The sequence below is a fragment of the Misgurnus anguillicaudatus genome, chromosome 24 (assembly GCF_027580225.2).
Source record: "Misgurnus anguillicaudatus chromosome 24, ASM2758022v2, whole genome shotgun sequence".
Lineage (NCBI taxonomy): Eukaryota > Metazoa > Chordata > Actinopteri > Cypriniformes > Cobitidae > Misgurnus > Misgurnus anguillicaudatus.
Window position 1 is genome coordinate 21,368,008 of NC_073360.2, and position 22,995 is coordinate 21,391,002.

At 36.9% G+C, this 22,995-nt stretch overlaps 1 protein-coding gene across 8 annotated transcripts in view; it reads left to right on the forward strand.

Moving 5' to 3' along the window:
* Nucleotides 1-22,995, forward strand: part of sez6b (seizure related 6 homolog b) — a 287,195-nt gene that overhangs the window by 203,727 nt on the left and 60,473 nt on the right. The gene's annotated exons all lie outside the window — the stretch shown is intronic.

Genomic DNA, 22,995 nt, shown 5'->3' on the forward strand with positions numbered 1-22,995 from the left:
AATTTTGCCATTGGGTTTACACTTGCCTTGGCAATGATATAACTGGAAAGGAGGAGTGAACAGTAGAGATCTGGGATTCTGGGGTACTGTAACTGCATATTGCAGGATACTGTGGAGAGAACGAGTTATTTTCCAATTTAAACTATGAGGCAATAATGGTGTTTATTTGATTTTCTGCAATCAGTGCAAAACTTTCTCTCTTTTAATCGCTACAGCAGTGCAGTGAGATTTTGTTTGCTTAAACCACTTAACTTTTTCCCCACCATCTTAAAAAAAAAGTTGCCAGCACCAGCATTTTTTATGATATTCCTATCCTATCTATATTTCCTATCTTCATTTGTTTTCTTTTTATCACCTCTCAAATATAGGGTAGGTTTCTTCCAAAAAATACTATGGGCCCTATTTTAACGATTTAAGCGCATTGTCTTAAGCGCACGGCGCACAGTCTAAATGGCCGTGTCCAGTGCCACTTTTGCTTATTTAACGACAGGAAAAATGGGTTGTGCGCCGAGCGCACAGTCGAAAAGGGTTGTTCATATTCTTGTAATGCATAATGGGTGTGTTTTGGGTCTAACGTCCAATAAACCAATGAGAGTCTCAGCTCTCATTTCCTTTAAAAGCCAGTTTTTCTGCATGTCTAATCCCTATTTAGACGGACTTTGTAAACTGAAAAACTAAGTGGAGGAAGAAGACCCCCAGTTTAAGAATAATGTTAAAAAAAATTGTGTTGTTTTCATTTTTATTGAAATGTAAATTTTGGGATTTAAACCTTTTTTTCAGTCATAGAAGTACAAAATAGCAGGCTTTTAATTGCTGTTAATGTATTGATATCTTACATAATCATTGTAATCTCATAAAATAATTTGCAAATATGCAAGAAAAGGTTTGTACTCTAAAAATACAAACAAGAGATAAAGAATTTACAAATTTGCGGAGCACTCGGACAGCGCCATGGGATTTTTAAAAAGCATTATTTAAAAATGTTTCTCCTCTCACCATATCGACAGGTACAGTCATCATATACAATAAATCTGTGGGGAAGCAGCTCTTTGTGCCTTCTAACGTCTCATAATCGGTCCTCATTTATGTCCAAGAGACTCAATAATAATCTTTTACGTTTCAATCCTTTAATCTTTCATATTTAAAAGCGTTTTTGTGCTGCTGCGCATTCATGTGTGTGATAAGCAAACCCGCTTTGTCGTCCCGTTTATAGGCGCATATTACTAATGCGCTCTTTAAATAACAAAAAACATATTGCTATTGAATTTAGACTTTAGACCAGGTTTTAGTTGGTCAATGGCGTAGTCTATTTTGTTGCCTTAAAATAGAAACGCCTCAACAATGCGCCTGAACACACCTCGTTTTCAGACCAGAACGCCCATGGGCGCAAAATTTTGCGCAAATGCATTTGCTATTTAAACAACATGGCGCTAAACGTCTCAGCTCTCATTCTAAACGTGAAAATGATGATTGCGCCGGGTTGAAACTAGCAAAAGACACTTGCGTCGCGCATTGCGCCGGATTGCGCCGGGTGTATGATAGAGCCCTAAATGTTTTTCAAAGATCAAACGTGAAGATGATTGCGCCGGGTTGAAACTAGCAAAAGACACTTGCGTCGCGCATTGCGCCGGATTGCGCCGTTTGTATGATAGAGCCCTAAATGTTTTTCAAAGATCAAATTCAGAGCAATAATGAAAACATACACTGAGTATTTACTACTTTTGGATCCGTAGATTAATTAGTGTTTCATAAGTTGGGTAAGAGCGCCACCTAGTGGAAAAGCAGAAATTTGGATTAGCGTAAAAACTCGTCATTGTGTCGAAGTGTTTTCTCGTCTTACACCATGGGTCACCAAACTAAGGGCCGCGGGCCGACTGCTTTGACCGGCCCCTCTGCCCCCCACTTCTTGAACCGGCCCTATGAGGCAATTTTATTTTTGTAATTGTTCTTTGGAAAGTAATCATATGTTCGCATCTGGTATTTGTTGATTTTTTTAAAGTTAAAAAATGATATTTATTTATAAAATTAACAATATTTGCCAAATTTTCGTCACCTGACATGCTCATGATCAAGCAGTAACAGACAAAGCACGTTCAGATAACTGTCACAGAACTGGTAGTGTTTAGGACAGCAAAATGGCTAGCATTAAACAAAAAGTTGATAAGAGTTTTAAAAGAACAGTAGACCAACGATTATTTTTTTGGTCAGTGTAAGAACCGTGTTTGTATTATATGTAAAGAAAGTGTTGCAGTTTTTTTCACAAAACCCACCACAAAGACTATGCTAGCTAGCGAGGGCAAGCAAGAGAAGACAGGATTCAAAGGATGAAAGGCGTCCTGGCTGCACAAAAGAATGTATTCCTTTGCCAAACTCAGGTAAACCAGGCTGCTGTCCGAGCTAGCTATAAGGTAGCTCACCTACTTGCTTGGAAAGCTGTTAACTGATGGGGACTTTGGCTGTGCCAGGCTAGTAGTCTCTACTACACTGTAAAAAGTGTTTATGTGCCTTAGTAGATTTAACTAAATAAAATGAGTAAACTGTGTTACAGTTTTTTTAATTTTAATTTTTTTAATCAAAATATGAGTTAAAATTACAGAATAATTTGAGTAATTCTAAATGAACACATCGAGTAAATTCAACTTCATTTTATCATGTATAATCCACTTAAATTTGTAAGAAGGAAATTAACTTAATAATTTTGTGTTGAAACTACGTAATTTTATTATTAAACATAACTAACTACACTGAAAAAATGATTCATTGAATTTAATCATTTTTTTTAAGGTAAGCGGTTGCAATCAATTTATTTAAGCTACATTTAAACAAAAAAGATTAGTAACGTAAAATAAAATATAAAACTTTTTTTCAGTGTAGGCAGTGGACTCGTAGTTCGCAGCATGCTTTGCACGGGACTGCATTTGGAGAGTATAATTTGAATTTAATCTCTATTTTATGTGTTTTTAACTAAAAAGCAAGACTTGTTAGTGTTTAATGTTCACATATCTAGATATGGAAGAGTTTCTGTTTCTTCTTTTGAGTTTTGTAGTTACCATTGTTCAGAAGACTGCTGCTTGTAAGTATGTTGCGCTTTAAAGCTGCCCAAACAAAACTGAGTGGGTGCGTTGATTAAATAAACGTTTCGTGCCCTCATCTCCTGGAATAAAAGAACAACAACAAACCATAAATAATATAATAATAAAATTAATTAATAAATCAGAAGACATTAACTAGAATTTTTTTCGTTTAAAATTTACCTATTTTAATTAAGTTTGTGTATAATTTGCTGATATTTTTGACATTGGTTGTACTTTATTTATTTTTTTTTTCTTAAAATGCTAATTAATATTTTTGCATTCATTGAAATTTATATTAATACATATTATTAAATTGTCCTTACTAAAAATATCAGTAAGTTCAATAAACTTACAAAAATTAGTTGGAAAATGTTGCCCTAATTTTATTAAGTTAGATCTAAGTAACAGTTTTTACAGTGTACACAATGAGGCCTGCTGGTGGTTATTTTGGTCTGGGTCATACAATTCTATGTTATATAGCTGACCCGGCCCCCCATCACAGTCAGGAACGATAATGTGGCCCCCAGAGAAAAAAGTTTGGTGACCCTTGTCTTACACTGTCTATCAAATAAAGGCAAAATGGCCAAGAAAAAAGAAATGACACATCTTACCTTTAAGACTTATATATGTAATGATTGGCAGACCTTGTATGATGTAAAATATATCCAAGTCCGAAAGTCACCTTTCCACACAGCATTTAGACACAACTGTCAGTGCTAGAGCCCTCATCCTACAACTATAGTGGAATTAATAAATAAATTCAAATGAATTAAACACTAAATAGCAATGCATATATGATAAAATACCCCAATATTTTCAGAGAGAATATGGAGGCAAGATTAAAAATAATAACATATAAATATTAAAAATAATTTATTACTTATCAGTAATCAATAATTTTGTAAGGATTCAAGTGTTACTGATAAAATTAAACAAAAAAGGATGAACAATTTTTTACCTCACACGCAGTGTTTTGTTTGGAATACACTGAAATAATTCACTTACGGTCGGTGGGTTGCATGCGGTCTAGTCACTCAAGTTCAATTTTCTTAAAGCATCCAAAGCTCATACTGGATCTGAAAATTTCACATCCGCATATAATCACAACCCCACGCAGCCCTCGTGTAACTCTCGGTAGGAAAATAATGACTTTTTCGATTTATCTGCTGTTGTTTGTCATGTGCAGTGGAAAGGTGGCAAAACAAAGTCAGTCAGTACATTTCTGAATGACATATTTGTACAGCTTGGTTTTGAAAAATGTGCTTGCTGGACACCAGAAACATTTATAGCACATCAAGTTTTGATCTTATTTTACAGTATGTCTATTATAAAGGCCACACACTTCTAACACAAGGCACCTGTGCTGTCTCATCATTCAGACATTCAGTTACCTCGTGCGGTTTGAAGGATGATAGATTCTCAAAATGGGTACCTCCATCAGAGGCTCACACATTAAAGATTTAGACCTCTCAATAATTCAGATCAGAATAAAAGGCAGGCGTAGACCACTCTTGCCACCCACTTTCAAGTGTGGATAAAGGTTAAACACAAACAAGCCGGTACTGATGGAGTGAAGTTTGAAATAGAGGCTTTGGGGTCTGACTGGCCTTTCAACAGGTAATAACCCGTTTCACCACACCGATTTTGCCCCACCACTCAAATGTCACAAGCTGAGATGATGTCACACACTTTGATGTTACACAGTAATGCAGAAATGATATCCGTGTTGCACCACTGCATTAGCTCATGTCATATGTGATACACGTAGTGTGAAACTGTGTATATTTTGCTATATCAAAAGCAAATGTAGGGTTGTTTGAGATGTCAAAATTCCTTCATTACTTACAGCAAGGCAGCTTTAATCTAAGCACAACTCGTCCTCCATATTACTTTGGGTTTGTGCAGTTTCATAAACACAGAAATGGATATTTTATAATATGTCCAAAAAAATATGTAATTCGAAGACACGGTTTGTTTCAGATTTGATATCTGATTTGTTGAGTGCAAAACCACTGATCCTGTGTGTACTTGCATGTGCAGTGTTTAAAGTGATTGAGATTGGTTTAAGGGTATTATGAGCTGTGGATTGGACTTCTGCCCCAGTAAGAGCTCAGTTGTGTAGCTGAGCTGCGATAAACTCAGCTGATCCGGGCTGAGTTTAGCCGTGCGTGGCAGTCGGCTGTCCTCATTGACGGCAGAGGAAGCCACTGTAATATCCTTCACCCCGCTGCTCGCCCCTCCCAAAGGAGATTAACCCTGCGGGGCAAGGGATCACCTGTCGAGATGTACACTCTCACCCACTGACACACAACCTTACAGAAAACCTCTTTTATGCTGCTTTTTATTTGCTCTTTACCGTACTTCAAATTTTAGGATGTGGACCCTAGTTCTTTACCTAGTTCTAACCACTCGTTACAACCGAGGTATGCAGCAAAGCATTTGTGAAGCCACAACACGCACAACCTTGAGGCGAATGGGCTACAACAGCAGAAGACCCCACCGGGTACCACTCATCTCCACTACAAATAGGAAAAAGAGGCTACAGTTTGCACAAAATCACCAGAATTGGACAGTTGTAGACTAGAAAAATGATGCCTAGTCTGATGAGTCTCGATTTCTGTTGAGACATTCAGATGGTAGAGTCAGAATTTGGCGTAAACAGAATGAGAACATGGATCCATCATGCCTTGTTACCACTGTGCAGGCTGCTGCTGGTGGTGGTGTAATGGTGTGGGGATATTTTCTTGGCACACTTTAGGCCCCTTAGTGCCAATTGGGCATCATTTAAATGTTACGGCCTACCTGAGCATTGTTTCTGACCATGTCCATCCCTTTATGACCACCATGTACCCATCCTCTGATGGCTACTTCCAGCAGGATAATGCACCATGTCACAAAGCTCGAATCATTTCAAATTGGTTTCTTGAACATGACAATGAGTACACTGTACTAAAATGGCCCCCACAGTCACCAGATCTCAACCCAATAGAGCATCTTTTGCACCTTATTGAATCAATGCCACGTAGAATTAAGGCTCTTCTGAAGGCAAAAGGGGGTCCAACACAGTATTAGTATGGTGTTCCTAATAATCTTTTAGGTGAGTGTATACAAAAGAACATCTTTTGATAAATGAAGGTTTTGTAACAACACAGTTGACAGATTCCATTTACTTCCATAGTAAGGAGAAAATACTATGGAAGTCAATGGGTGCCATCAACGGTTTGGTTACTACTGTATAATTTATTTAAATATCTTCTTTTATATTCAACATAATATTCATTTTTGGGAGATCCCTTTAACCATTATACAGGTGCGTACAAATAGCTACAAAAGTGAAGTAATTATTGCACTTTTTTTCCTCAAACCTTTCACAGTTTGAAGTCAGATGTTTCTTCACTTCATTCCTGAACAATGCTTTGATATTCCATTCTGTTTAATCGCAGGGTTCACCTTGTCGGGCATGAAGAATGTGAAAACATTTTCATTAGACAGCCGTGGTGGACGAGACAGATCTGATTGTAGATGGACACGCTGTCTTTGAAAGACTACCTAATTAATTTCTTTATAATGAACTGCCTCTTTTGAAAGGTTGACAGGCTAATGAATACTGCCCTCTCATCTTAGTTACACATTGCAATCACCCAGAAAAATGACCCGGGCCTGCGCCATAACAGAAGTCATGGTGGGTCATTTTAAAGCACACAATGTTGCGAATGTGACCAGAGCCATCAAGACTGATAGATGAAAATAGATCCATTCATGAAATAAGAAATAGAGCGGAGATTTTCCAATGAACAGCCCCACAATTAAAAGCCAAGCACTCTTCCACTGCTTTGTGGAAAATTGCTTTAACATTTCAAGAGTCAGTGGGTTGACAGAGAAAGATGGTGCCATGCTGGGTCCTATACAATTCTCTGTTAGTGAAATAAAAAGCATTTCAGGGGACGCAAAGATTTCACCCTGCTAACGGCAGTAATTCTTTTCTCTCTGTTATATAAGCTTTTTATCGCCTCATCTTCCACTGTGCATCGCACGTCACCTGTCTCCCCTGATTAGGAAGTCATGACGTGTCCCGTGTTCCGATTTGCAGGTCTGAGACTCGGGACAAATATCACTCTTCTCAGTGCTAAACGTCTTGATGGATCAGTGTCTTTGACAGGCAGAGTTTCTGTAAAAGAGCTCTGACATTTAGTGGTGTCAGAGCGTTCAGCGGTTGGGGTGTCAGATCGGTTTAAGCGGTTGTGCGGCGCAGGCTGTATTTCACCTTTATGCCAGCTTCACCTCTGCCTGGGGCCGTCTCATTTCCGCTACATTAATTTTGTGCTCTGCTGCCAATAATAAAGAAGCGAACCGCCCTCATGGTCGCGTCTAGATTTATGATGAATCTTTATTTCGCTTCGTTGTTCTTTTTTGTCTCTCTGTATCTTTTCAAAAAAGAAACCATACACACATATATACACATAATCAGCAGCATGGAGACTCCGTGACCTTGGTAAAGTAAATGTGAATGCTCTTTGTAAAGGATTGGTGAAGGCATTCTCAGAGGTGGAGCAAGTACATTTTGATAAAAGGTTATAAATAATGTAAGGTTCACTTATGACTCATGCATATAAGACAATGACCGTCTTTTAGGGGTGAAGAATTAGGCTTGGTTCTGAATTCTTGACTTGTAAGGTTTTATCTACAGCCTACAGTTGTCAAACGGTCATAAGTGCAGTAATTGCATGCAAATAGCTTTTCGGCAGCAGGATAGGTTATGCTGCTATGAACATTTATTTATTCAGTCGCTCAGCTCTGCTTGCCAGCCATTCTTGGAGGCTGATCAGTAGAATTAGGCTATAAATGAGTATGAATTCAGTTGAGTAACACCCCGTCCGCTTGATGATGATTGTGATTATAATGGTCTTGCCTGGACACTTTTTGGCAGGTGTTAGTTAACCCAGTGCCAGTGTTTAAATAATACCAAAAGTTTTCAAGGGCTCAGTGTTGGAACTTGGAAGGCAGGATTATTAAAGCATAGCAAGGTCAGAGTAGCTTGTATAAAATATGCTAATATCTGTTAATACCCTGTGTTAATAAGCTTTTAATAATAATAATATTTAAATGTGCAATTTTTTCCAATGTTTTCGAAGCTTTAATGCTTTAACACAATTTACTGTCCTAAAAACGGGCTGATGTCTTCTTTGTTCTATGAAGTCCCTCCAAAAATACGTAACGTGTAGCTGGTTTAGTGTGTTGTGATTTCGCAGACAGCAGCTTAGCACATGTTGTCCGGAAAGGTCACGCCAGATTGAGGAAGCAGTCCTCAGCAAAGCGCAAACTAAGGGGATTTGACTCTGGGATGAAAATAACAGCGTCTCGATGGCATGGCGACAAAATCACTCTACTAACGCAACTCTTCCTTTTCTTCGTGGACGCGCAACAAGGTCATGCCCTTTTTTGACAGATTCCTGTTGGAGAAGATTAGTCAGAATTAGTAAAATTCAGAATTTTGTCATCTACCAGTGAAGTAGAGGGGTGTAGTCCAAACCAGCCGTTCTCTGTAGTCCTTGAAAAGCGAATTCTGTTAAATAAAATATATCGCTTGGCATTTAACTTTATACATTTGCAGGTATTATTTATGCTCTTACAGCAACCTTACACACTAACTAAAGTTTAAAAAATGGATCACGAAAAACGGCACCTTTAAAATCTGATGTTCTGAAAAATTACACATCTAGAATCTAGTTATTCTGTTTTGCCTACCTAACTGGTATTTAAGGTATTTAAGGTCCCACTGTGGGTTTTTATTGTTATTTATATGTCTGTGCGGTGTTTTTTAAATATGTTTTAAGTGCAAATTCATCATTGAATATCATTGCTGAGCATTTTCTCCATAAAATTGGAGACACTTTCATTCCCACAGTTTAAAACCGGATTGGTTTCCAATGTCACAAACTTGTAACCAGAGGCGATTCTAGGGTTAGAGCTTTAGGGGTGCTGAGCACCCAATGAGCTCCGCTGCCACCACCCGCTCTTTTTTCCTACAGAAACCAATAATATGTATATTGTAAAATAGCTTTCATTTTAACATTGGTTCAACTAACTCCAAAATAAAGATTTTTTGGAGACCTTTCAGGCATGAAAATGTGTCAGGGGTGAAAAAGATGAGAAGAATATTACCCCTAGGGTCCGGGAGCATGCTCCCCCTTAGAATTTTTTTAAAATTACATATTTTAAAGCATCAATCTGGTGAGTTTTCAGATGCATTTTTTGCCAACCTTTTTATTTCTAATTAATGGTGAGCTAGTACATTTTTGCCATTAATGCCATATTAAAGTCTCAGGACAAAAGGTGGGCTACACCAGCAGTGTGGGTATGGTTTTATGTGAATATACAGTGTATCGTTTGCCTTTGTCAAAATGACAAATCTCCTAATTTATAACTTTTATGCCTACAACATATGGTAGGTTTATTAATAGTTTGTTAATTTGCAGCTTTTCTTTTAACAGTCATTTAATTGAACCATTACCTTTACTATATGTCTAAAACAAAACACTTGTGACTCCTGCACTAAGGATTAAAGACGTTATCACCTTCATATTAGTCTACATGTGACAAACTAAAAAAAGATTTATTGTCTAGTTTGATAGTCAGACAGTTAGTGATTTCACACATAACTTACCGGTAGCCTACTGGTGGTATACAGACTGTATAATACAGTGATATGTAGTTTGTTTTCACTCTGTTCCAAACGCCATGTTTTCATGACGACTGACCAGAAAAGACGCCCGTGATGTCATGTTTACATGACTCCCGATTGTTAAAATAAGTCTCAAATTAACGATAAATCATACAAGAAACTTTAACCACGGACACACACGTATGCAACTACCCACTTAGACGCACTGCATGCGTCTTGCGGAAGAACATTGTAACCGGCGCTACTTCTCTCCGTTTAAGTCTATGGACGAGTCACCCAGGTACTGTGCTACTCCGCAGCGCGCGGGTACCCGCCGGACTTAAATAATCCGAAAATAAACACTTATTGTACGTGTACCATGGTAATTCATCATAAGACAAAAACACGACTTGAAAGATTGATTTGTGATGTACTCGCTCATTATAAACATAACGTAAACATTTTGTAAGATTTGAACAAAAAAGTTGCATCACAACACTATCTGATTCTCACTCTGCGTGTGTTTCACGCTGAAGTACGGAACTGCAGTCAAGCCAGCCGCCACTCCGAAAAAGACGGTCAAACTAGCCCCCCGTTTTTTTTCTGTGTGCACATAAATTAGACATTACGGTAAACGCATGAGAGGAATGATTTCAAAATAAAAGTTTCTCACTTAATCTGTTGATATTTCTGTTGCATTCTGTGTCTGTTTTAAGTCGTTGCTAGGGTATTATGGGTGGTTGCTAACTTGCTAGGCTGTTTCTCTTGCATTCTGTGTGGTTGCTAGGGTTCTATAAGTGGTTGCTAGGCTGTTTCTGTTGCATTCTGTTTGGTTGCTAGGCTGTTTCTGTTGCATTCTGTGTCTGTTTTAAGTCATTGCTAGGGTATTATGGGTGGTTGCTAGGCTGTTTCTCTTGCATTCTGTGTGGTTGCTAGGGTTCTATAAGTGGTTGCTAGGCTGTTTCTGTTGCATTCTGTTTGGTTGCTAGGCTGTTTCTGTTGCATTGTGTCTGTTTTAAGTCATTGCTAGGGTATTATGGGTGGTTGCTAGGTTGTTTCTCTTGCATTCTGTGTGGTTGCTAGGCTGTTACAAGGGTTTTATGCTTGGTTGCTAGGTTGTTTTTGTTGCATTCTGGGTGCTTGCTATGCTATTGCTAGGGCTTTTAAGTGGTTGCTAGGGTATAGCTTTGGTTTTCTATGTGATTGCTAGGCTGTTGCTAGGGTATATGGGTGGCTGCTAGGCTGTTTATCTTGCATTCTGTGTCTGTTAGAAGTCATTGCTAGGGTATTATGGGTGGTTGCTAGGCTGTTTCTGTTGCATTTTGCGTGGTTGCTAGGCTGTTTCTATTGCATTCTGGGTCTGTTTTAATTCATTGCTAGGGTATTATGGGCGGTTGCTAGGCTATTTCTGTTGCATTATGTGTCTAAGTAGTGGCTAGGGTATTATGGGTGGTTGCTAGGCTGTTTCTTTTGCATTCTGTGTGGTTGCTAGGGTTCTATAAGTGGTTGCTAGGGTTCTATAAGTGGTTGTTAGGCTGTTTCTGTTGCATTCTGTTTGGTTGCTAGGCTGTTTCTGTTGCATTCTGTGTCTGTTTTAAGTCGTTGCTAGGGTATTATGGGTGGTTGCTAGGCTGTTTCTCTTGCATTCTGTGTGGTTGCTAGGCTGTTACAAGGGTTTTATGCGTGGTTGCTAGGTTGTTTTTGTTGCGTTCTGGGTGCTTGCTATGCTATTGCTAGGGCTTTTAAGTGGTTGCTAGGGTATAGCTTTGGTTTTCTATGTGATTGCTAGGCTGTTGCTAGGGTATATGGGTGGCTGCTAGGCTGTTTATCTTGCATTCTGTGTCTGTTAGAAGTCATTGCTAGGGTATTATGGGTGGTTGCTAGGCTGTTTCTGTTGCATTTTGCGTGGTTGCTAGGCTGTTTCTATTGCATTCTGGGTCTATTTTAATTCATTGCTAGGGTATTATGGGCAGTTGCTAGGCTATTTCTGTTGCATTATGTGTGGTTGCTAGGGTTCTATAAGTGGTTGCTAGGCTGTTTCTGTTGCATTCTGTTTGGTTGCTAGGGTTCTATAAGTGGTTGCTAGGCTGTTTCTGTTGCATTCTGTTTGGTTGCTAGGCTGTTTCTGTTGCATTCTGTGTCTGTTTTAAGTCGTTGCTAGGGTATTATGGGTGGTTGCTAGGCTGTTTCTCTTGCATTCTGTGTGGTTGCTAGGGTTCTATAAGTGGTTGCTAGGCTGTTTCTGCTGCATTCTGTTTGGTTGCTAGGCTGTTTCTGTTGCATTTTGCGTGGTTGCTATGATGTCTGTTGCATTCTGTGTCTGTTTTAAATCATTGCTAGGGTATTGTGGGTGGTTTCTAGGCTATTTCTATTGCATTCTAAGTCGTTGCTAGGGTATTGTGGGTGGTTGCTATGCTGTTTCTATTGCATTCTGTGTCTGTTTTAAATCATTGCTAGGGTATTGTGGTTGTTTGCTAGGCTATTTCTATTGCATTATGTGTGGTTGCTAGGCTGTTACTAAGGTTTTTTAAATGGTAGCTAGGGTATAGCTTTGGTTTTCTCTGTGATTGCTAGACTGTTGCTAGGCTATATGGGTGGTTGCTAGGCTGTTGTTCTGGCGTTCTTTGTGGTTGCTAGGGAATTATGGCGGTTGCTAGGCTGTTGCTCTGGGGTTCTGTGTGGTTGCTAGGTTGTTGTTGTGGAATTCTGGTTGGTTGCTATGCTATTGCTCTTGTTTTCTGGGTGATTGCTAGACTGTTGATAGGGTTTTATTGGTTATTGCTAGGCTGTTGTTGAGATATTATGGTGGATTACTTTGAAGTTGCTAGCATATTAAGGGTGGTTGTTGCTGTAAGGGTGGCTGTTGCTGTTATATTCTATGTGATTGCTGGGCTGTTGCTAGACTACGGTATTTAAATTGGTTGCTAGGATATTGTTATGTTTTCTTGGTGATTGCGACATTGAGGCTGTAGTTTTCTAAATGATTGATAGGCCTTTGCTAGGGTATTTTAGGTGGTTTATAAAATTGCTAGGCTGTTCAGGGTAGTTAACACAGAACTGTTATGTGTATAATAGGGAGTCAGTGAGTGAATGATAGGTAGTTGCTACAGCATAATGGGTGGCTTTTAGTGTTACTAGTTGCTGGGTTGTTCAGGGGATTCCCAGAGCATTGTTATATAGTTGATAGGGTATTTAAATAAGAAGGCTCTAAAATATCAAACACATGCTGTATTTTTTATATATTTAGTTAGATGTTAAAGTGAAACGACCTGTTTCCAAAGAATCATTCCATCTCTGAATGATGGTACACCATCTCAGGTTGTCACTCATGCAGTATCATCACAGTCTGATATGCTGTTTTTAAAATAGAGACCCCTAAGATGTCCTATACACTCTGTATTTTCTACACATTCAGTTAGATATTAAAAGAAAACTACCTGTTTCCACAGAATCATTCCACCCTCTCATGTTTTCACTCATGCAGTATCAGCACAGTCTGCTATGCTGTTTTTAAATTATAATGCTCTAAAATGTCATATACACTCTGTACTTCTTACCTGTTTACACAGAATCATTCCACTTCTGAATGATAGTACACCATCTTAGTTTGTGACCCCTGCAGTATCATCATAGTCTGATATGCTGTTTTTAAAATAGAGAGTTTGAAAATGTCCTGTAGACTCTGTATTTTCTATACATTCAGTTAGATGTTAAAGGGAAACTACCTGTTTGCGCAGAATAATTTCACCTCAGAGTAACAGTATCCCACCTCAATGTGTCACTCACACAATATCAAGTCAATCTGATATGGAGTTTATACAATACAGCTCTCCAAAAATAACCTAAATAATTATTTATTTCTATATGATCAAATACATGTTTATTTCTATAAGATCAAACACATGTGCAAAGGAAACTACCCGTTTGCGCAGAATAATTTCACATCAGAGTGACAGTATACCACCTCGATGTGTCACTCACACCGTATCAGGCCAATCTGATATAGTTCGTAAAATACAGCTCTCCAAAATAACCTGAATACATGTTTATTTTTATAAGATCAAATAGGTGCTTAAAGGAAACTACCTGTTTGCACAGAATAATTTTACCTCAGAGTGACAGTATACCATCTGAGGGTGTCACTTACACCATATCAGGGCAATCTGATATGGAGTTTGTAAAATACAGCTCTCCAAAATAACCTAAATACATGTTTATTTCTATAAGATCAAATAGGTGCTTAAAGGAAACTACCTGTTTGCACAGAATAATTTCACCTCAGATTGACAGTTTACCACCTCAAGGTGTCACTCACACAATATCAAGTCAATCTGATATGGAGTTTGTAAAATACAGCTCTCCAAAATATCATAAATTCTTGATTGTTTCTATTAGATCAAATATGTATTTAAAGGAAAGTACTTGTTTGCAGAAAATAATTTCACTTCACAGTGACAGAATACCACCTCAATGTGTAACTCACACCATATCAGGCAAATCTGATATGGGGTTTGTAAAATACAGGTCTCCAAAATTACCTAAATACACGTTTATTTCTATGAGATCAAATAGATGCTTAAAGGAAACTACCTGTTTGCACAGAATGATTTTACCTCAGAATGACAGTACACCACCTCAATGTGTCACTCACACCGTATCAGGCCAATCTGATATGGAGTTCGTAAAATACAGCTCTCCAAAATATCATAAATACATGTTTATTTCTATAAGATCAAATAGGTGTGCAAAGGAAACTACCTGTTTGCGGAGAATAATTTCACCTCAAAGTGACAGTATACCATCTGAGGGTGTCACTCACACCGTATCAGGCCAATCTGATATGGAGTTTGTAAAATACAGCTCTCCAAAATAACTTCAATACATGTTTATTTCTATAAGATCAAATACATGTTTAAAGGAAACTACCTGTTTGCACAGAATGATTTTACCTCAGAGTGACAGTATACCACCTCAATGTGTCACTCACACCGTATCAAGCCAATCTGATATGGAGTTTGTAAAATACAGCTCTCCAAAATATCATAAATACATGTTTATTTCTATAAGATCAAATCGGTGTTTAAAGGAAACTACTTGTTTGCACAGAATGATTTTACCTCAAAGTGACAGTATACCACCTCAATGTGTCACTCACACAATATCAAGTCAATCTGAAATAGTTTGTAAAATACAGCTCTCCAAAATAACCTAAATACACATTTATTTTTATAAGATCAAATAACTGTTTAAAAGGAAACTACCTGTTTGCACATAATAATTTCACTTCAGAGTGACGATATATCATCTGAAGGTGTCACTCACACCATATCAGGCCAATCTGATATGGGGTTTGTAAAATACAGCTCTCCAAAATAACCTAAATACATGTTTATTTCTATGAGATCAAACAGGTGTTTAAAGGAAACTACTTGTTTGCAGAGAATGATTTTACCTCAAAGTGACAGTACACCACCTCAACGTGTCACTCACACCGTATCAAGCCAATCTGATATGGAGTTTGTAAAATACAGCTCTCCAAAATATCATAAATACATGTTTATTTCTATAAGATCAAATCGGTGTTTAAAGGAAACTACTTGTTTGCACAGAATGATTTTACCTCAAAGTGACAGTATACCACCTCAATGTGTCACTCACACAATATCAAGTCAATCTGAAATAGTTTGTAAAATACAGCTCTCCAAAATAACCTAAATACATGTTTATTTCTATAAGATCAAATAGGTGCTTAAAGGAAACTACCTGTTTGCACAGAATAATTTTACCTCAGAGTGACAGTATACCATCTGAGGGTGTCACTTACACCATATCAGGCCAATCTGATATGGAGTTCGTAAAATATAGCTCTCCAAAATATCATAAATACTTCATTGTTTCTATTAGATCAAATAGGTATTTAAAGGAAAGTACCTGTTTGCACAGAATGATTTTACCTCAAAGTGACAGTACACCACCTCAATGTGTCACTCACACCATATCAGGCCAATCTGATATGGGGTTTGTAAAATACAGCTCTCCAAAATAACCTAAATACATGTTTATTTCTATGAGATCAAACAGGTGTTTAAAGGAAACTACTTGTTTGCAGAGAATGATTTTACCTCAAAGTGACAGTACACCACCTCAATGTGTCACTCACATTGTATCAGGCCAATCTGATATGGAGTTTGTAAAATACAGCTCTCCAAAATAACCTAAATACACGTTTATTTTTATAAGATCAAATACCTGTTTAAAGGGAACTACCTGTTTGCACAGAGTGATTTTACCTCAGAGTAGCAGTATACCATCTGAGGGTGTCACTCACAACATATCAGGCCAATCTGATATGGAGTTTGTAAAATACAGCTCTCCAAAATAACCTAAATATATATTTATTTCTATAAGATCAAATACATGTTTATTTCTATAAGATCAAACAAATGTGCAAAGGAAACTACCTGTTTGCGCAGAATAATTTCACCTCAGAGTGACAGTATACCACCTCAATGTGTCACTCACACCATATCAGGCCAATCTGATATGGGGTTTGTAAAATACAGCTCTCCAAAATAACCTAAATACATGTTTATTTCTATGAGATCAAACAGGTGTTTAAAGGAAACTACTTGTTTGCAGAGAATGATTTTACCTCAAAGTGACAGTACACCACCTCAATGTGTCACTCACACCGTATCAAGCCAATCTGATATGGAGTTTGTAAAATACAGCTCTCCAAAATATCATAAATACATGTTTATTTCTATAAGATCAAATCGGTGTTTAAAGGAAACTACTTGTTTGCACAGAATGATTTTACCTCAAAGTGACAGTATACCACCTCAATGTGTCACTCACACAATATCAAGTCAATCTGAAATAGTTTGTAAAATACAGCTCTCCAAAATAGCCTAAATAAATGTTTATTTCTATAAGATCAAATAGGTGCTTAAAGGAAACTACCTGTTTGCAGAGAATAATTTTACCTCAGAGTGACAGTATACCATCTGAGGGTGTCACTTACACCATATCAGGCCAATCTGATATGGAGTTCGTAAAATATAGCTCTCCAAAATATCATAAATACTTCATTATTTCTATTAGATCAAATAGGTATTTAAAGGAAAGTACCTGTTTGCACAGAATGATTTTACCTCAAAGTGACAGTACACCACCTCAATGTGTCACTCACACCATATCAGGCCAATCTGATATGGGGTTTGTAAAATACAGCTCTCCAAAATAACCTAAATACATGTTTATTTCTATGAGATCAAACAGGTGTTTAAAGGAAACTACTTGTTTGCAGAGAATGATTTTACCTCAAAGTGACAGTACACCACCTCAATGTGTCACTCACATTGTATCAGGCCAATCTGATATGGAGTTTGTAAAATACAGCTCTCCAAAATAACCTAAATACACGTTTATTTTTATAAGATCAAATACCTGTTTAAAGGAAACTACCTGTTTGCACAGAATGATTTTACCTCAGAGTAGCAGTATACCATCTGAGGGTGTCACTCACAACATATCAGGCCAATCTGATATGGAGTTTGTAAAATACAGCTCTCCAAAATAACCTAAATATATATTTATTTCTATAAGATCAAATACATGTTTATTTCTATAAGATCAAACAAATGTGCAAAGGAAACTACCTGTTTGCGCAGAATAATTTCACCTCAGAGTGACAGTATACCACCTCAATGTGTCACTCACACCGTATCAGGCCAATCTGATATGGGGTTTGTAAAATAAAGCTCTACAAAATAACCTAAATACATGTTTATTTCTATGAGATCAAAAAGATGCTTAAAGGAAACTACCTGTTGCCACAGAATGATTTTACCTCAGAGTGACAGTACACCACCTCAATGTATCACTCACATCATATCAGGCCAATCTGATATGGAGTTTGTAAAATACAGCTCTCCAAAATAACCTACATACATGTTTATTTCTATAAAATCAAATAGATGTTTAAAGGAAACTACCTGTTTGCACAGAATAATTTCACTTCAGAGTGACAGTATACCACCTCAATGTGTCACTCACACAATATCAAGTCAATCTGATATGGAGTTTGTAAAATACAGCTCTCCAAAATATCATAAATACTTGATTGTTTCTATTAGATCAAATAGGTATTTAAAGGAAAGTACCTGTCTGCACAGAATGATTTTACCTCAAAGTGACAGTACACCACCTCAATGTGTGACTCACACCATATCAGGCCAATCTGATATGGGGTTTGTAAAATACAGCTCTCCAAAATAACCTAAATACATGTTTATTTCTATAAGATCAAACAGGTGTTTAAAGGAAACTACTTGTTTGCAGAGAATGATTTTACCTCAAAGTGACAGTACACCACCTCAATGTGTCACTCACATTGTATCAGGCCAATCTGATATGGAGTTTGTAAAAAACAGCTCTCCAAAATAACCTAAATACATGTTTATTTCTATAAGATCAAACAGGTGTTTAAAGGAAACTACCTGTTTGCGCAGAATAATTTCACCTCAGAGTGACAGTATAACACCTCAATGTGTCACTCACACCGTATCAGGCCAATCTGATATGGAGTTTGTAAAATACAGCTCTCCAAAATATCATAAATACATGTTTATTTCTATAAGATCAAACAGGTGTTTAAAGGAAACTACCTGTTTGCGCAGAATAATTTCACCTCAAAGTGACAGTATACCATCTGAGGGTGTCACTCACACCGTATCAGGCCAATCTGATATGGAGTTTGTAAAATATAGCTCGCCAAAATAGCATGAATACTCAATTATTTCAATAAGATCAAATAGATGTTTAAAGAAAACTACCTGTTTGCACAAAATAATTTCACTTCAGATTGACAGTATACCACCTCAAGGTGTCACTCACAACATATCAGGCCAATCTGATATGGAGTTTGTAAAATACAGCTCTCCAAAATAACCTAAATACATATTTATTTCTATAAGATCAAATACATGTTTATTTCTATAAGATCAAACAAATGTGCAAAGGAAACTACCTGTTTGCGCAGAATAATTTCACCTCAGAGTGACAGTATACCACCTCAATGTGTCACTCACACCGTATCAGGCCAATCTGATATGGAGTTTGTAAAATACAGCTCTCCAAAATATCATAAATACATGTTTATTTCTATAAGATCAAACAGGTGTTTAAAGGAAACTACTTGTTTGCACAGAATGATTTTACCTCAGAGTGACAGTATACCACCTCAATGTGTCACTCACATTGTTTCAGGCCAATCTGATATGGAGTTTGTAAAATACAGCTCTCCAAAATATCATAAATACATGTTTATTTCTATAAGATCAAACAGGTGTTTAAAGGAAACTACTTGTTTGCACAGAATGATTTTACCTCAGAGTGACAGTGTACGATCTGAGGGTGTCGCTTACACCATAACAGGCCAATTTGATATGGAGTTCGTAGAATTTAGCTCTCCAAAATAACCTAAATACATGTTTATTTCTATAAGATCAAATAGGCGCTTAAAAGAAACTACCTGTTTGCAGAGAATGATTTTACCACAGAGTGACAGTATACCACCTCAATGTGTCACTCACATTGTTTCAGGCCAATCTGATATGGAATTTGTAAAATACAGCTCTCCAAAATAACCTAAATACATGTTTATTTCTATAAAATCAAATAGATATTTAAAGGAAACTACTTGTTTGCACAGAATGATTTTACCCTTAGAGTGACAGTATACCACATCAATGTGTCACTCACATTGTATCAGGCCAATCTGATATGGTGCTTGTAAAATACAGCTCTCCAAAATAACCTAAATACACATTTATTTTTATAAGATCAAATACCTGTTTAAAAGGAAACTACCTGTTTGCACATAATAATTTCACTTCAGAGTGACGATATATCATCTGAAGGTGTCACTCACAACATATAAGGCCAATCTGATATGGAGTTTGTAAATTACAGCTCTCTAAAACAGCATAAATACTCAATTATTTCTATAAGATCAAATAGATGCTTAAAGGAAACTACCTGTTTGCACAGAATAATTTCACTTCAGAGTGACAGTATATCATCTGAAGGTGTCACTCACTCAAAATCAGGCCAATCTGATATAGAGTTTGTAAAATACAGCTCTCCAAAATAACCTAAATACATGTTTATTTCTATAAGATCAAATAGATTTTTAAAGGAAACTACCTGTTTGCACAGAATGATTTTACCTCAGAGTGACAGTATACCACCTCAAGGTGTCACTCACAACATATCAGGCCAATCTGATATGGAGTTTGTAAATTACAGCTCTCCAAAATAGCATAAATACCCAATTATTTCTATAAAATTAAATAGATGCTCAAAGGAACAGGCCCAGATTTTGGGAATTTAGCTTATTCATCGTATCCCCCAGAGTTAGATAAGTCCATACATACCTTTCTTATCTCTTTGCATGCTGTAACTCTGTCTGACACAGTCCCCGCTAGCTTAGCTTAGCACAAAGACTGGAAGTGAATGGCTTCAGCTAGCATACTGCTCCCCAATAAGTGACAAAATAACGTGAACATTTTGCTATTTATTTGTTGTGATTTGTATAGACACACAGTGTACAAAAAACAAGGTCATATGTGACACAGCCATCTTCAGCCATCTTTTAACAGTAAACATACTGGGAACTATATTCTCATAAGGCGACACTTATTGGGAGCAGTATGCTAGCTGAAGCTATTCACTTCTAGTCTTTGTGATAAGCTAAGCTAGCGGGGGCTGCGTCAGATACAGTTACAGCACGCATGGAGATGAGAAAGGTATGTATGGACTTATCTAACTCTGGGGGATACCGTGAATAAGCTAAATTCCCAATTCAATTCCCAATTCAATCTGATATGGCGTTTGTAAAATACAGCTCTCCAAAATAACCTAAATACATGTTTATTTCTATAAGATCAAATAGGTGCTTAAAGAAAACTACCTGTTTGCGCAGAATGATTTCACTTCAGAGTGACAGTATACCACTTCAAGGTGTCACTCACAACATATCAGGCCAATCTGATATGGAGTTTGTAAATTACAGCTCTCCAAAATAGCATAATACTCAATTATTTCTATAAGATCAAATAGATGCTTAAAGGAAACTACCTGTTTGCACAGAATAATTTCACTTAAGAGGGACAGTATCCCATCTCAGGGTATCACTTACAACATATCAGGACAATCTGATATAGAGTTTGTAAAATACAGCTCTTCAAAGGAATTAAAATACACATTGTATTTTACAAACTCTGCATCAGATTGACTTGATATTATGTGAGTGACACCTTGAGGTGGTATACTGTCATTCTGAAGTGAAATTATTCTGTGCAAACAGGTAGTTTCCTTTAAAAATCTATTTGATCATATAGAAATAAACATGTATTTAGGTTATTTTGGGGAGCTGTATTTTACAAACTCCACATCAGATTGGCCTGATTTTGTGTGAGTGACACCTTCAGATGATACACTGTCACTCTGAAGTGAAATTAATTTGTGCAAACAGGTAGTTTCCTTTAAACAGGAATTTGATCTTATAAAAATAAACGTGTATTTAGGTTATTTTGGAGAGCTGTATTTTACAAACTCCATATCAGATTGGCCTGATACAATGTGAGTGACACATTGAGGTGGTATTCTGTCACACTGAGGTAAAATCATTCTGTGCAAACAGGTAGTTTCCTTTAAGCATCTATTTGATCTTATAGAAACAATCAAGTATTTATGATAATTTGGAGAGCTGTATTTTACTAAGTCAATATCAGATTGACTTGATATTGTGTGAGTGACACCTTGAGGTGGTATACTGTCAATCTGACGTGAAATCATTCTGTGCAAACAGGTAGTTTCCTTTAAGCACCTAATTGATCTTATAAAAATAAACATGTATTTAGGTTATTTTGGAGAGCTGTATTTTACAAACTCCATATCAGATTGTCCTGATTTTGTGTGAGTGACACCTTGAGGTAATATACTGTCACTCTGAAGTGAAACTATTTTGTGCAAACAGGTAGTTTCCTTTAACCATCTATTTGATTTTATAGAAATAATTGAATATTTATGCTATGTTGGAGAGCTTTAATTCACAAACTCCATATCAGATTGGCCTGATATATTGTGAGTGACACCTTGAGGTTGTATACTGTCACTCTGAGGTAAAATCATTGTGTGCAAACAGGTAGTTTCCTTTAAGCACCTATTTGATCTTAAATAAAAAAACTATTTGATTTTATAGAAACAATCAAGTATTTATGATATTTTGGAGAGCTGTATTTTACAAACTCCATATCAGATTGGCCTCATACGGTGTGAGTGACACGTTGAGGTGGTATACTGTTACTCTGAAGTGAAATTATTTTGTGCAAACAGATAGTTTCCTTTAAGCACCTATTTGATCTTAAATAAAAAAACTATTTGATCTTATAGAAACAATCAAGTATTTATGATATTTTGGAGAGCTGTATTTTACAAACTCCATATCAGAATGGCCTGATACGGTGTGAGTGACACCTTGAGGTGGTATCCTGTTACTCTGAAGTGAAATTATTTTGTGCAAACAGGTAGTTTCCTTTAACCATCTATTTGATTTTATAGAAATAATTGAGTATTTATGCTCTTTTGGAGAGCTGTAATTTACAAACTCCATATCAGATTGGCCTGATATGTTGTGAGTGACACCTTGAGGTTGTATACTGTCACTCTGAGGTAAAATCATTCTGTGCAAACAGGTTGTTTCCTTTAAGCACCTATTTGATCTTATAGAAATAAACATGTATTTAGGTTATTTTGGAGAGCTGTATTTTACAAACTCCATATCAGATTGGCTTGATACAGTGTGAGTGACACATTGAGGTGGTATACTGTCACTCTGAGGTAAAATCATTCTGTGCAAACAGGTAGTTTTCTTTAAGCACCTATTTGATCTTATAGAAATAAACATGTATTTAGGTTATTTTGGAGAGCTGTATTTTACAAACGCCATATCAGATTGAATTGATATTGTGTGAGTGACACCTTGAGGTTGTATACTGTCACTCTGAGGTAAAATCATTCTGTGCAAACAGGTAGTTTCCTTTAAGCACCTATTTGATCTTAAATTAAAAAACTATTTGATCTTATAGAAACAATCAAGTATTTATGATATTTTGGAGAGCTGTATTTTACAAATTCCATATCAGACTGGCCTGATACGGTGTGAGTGACACCTTGAGGTGGTATACTGTTACT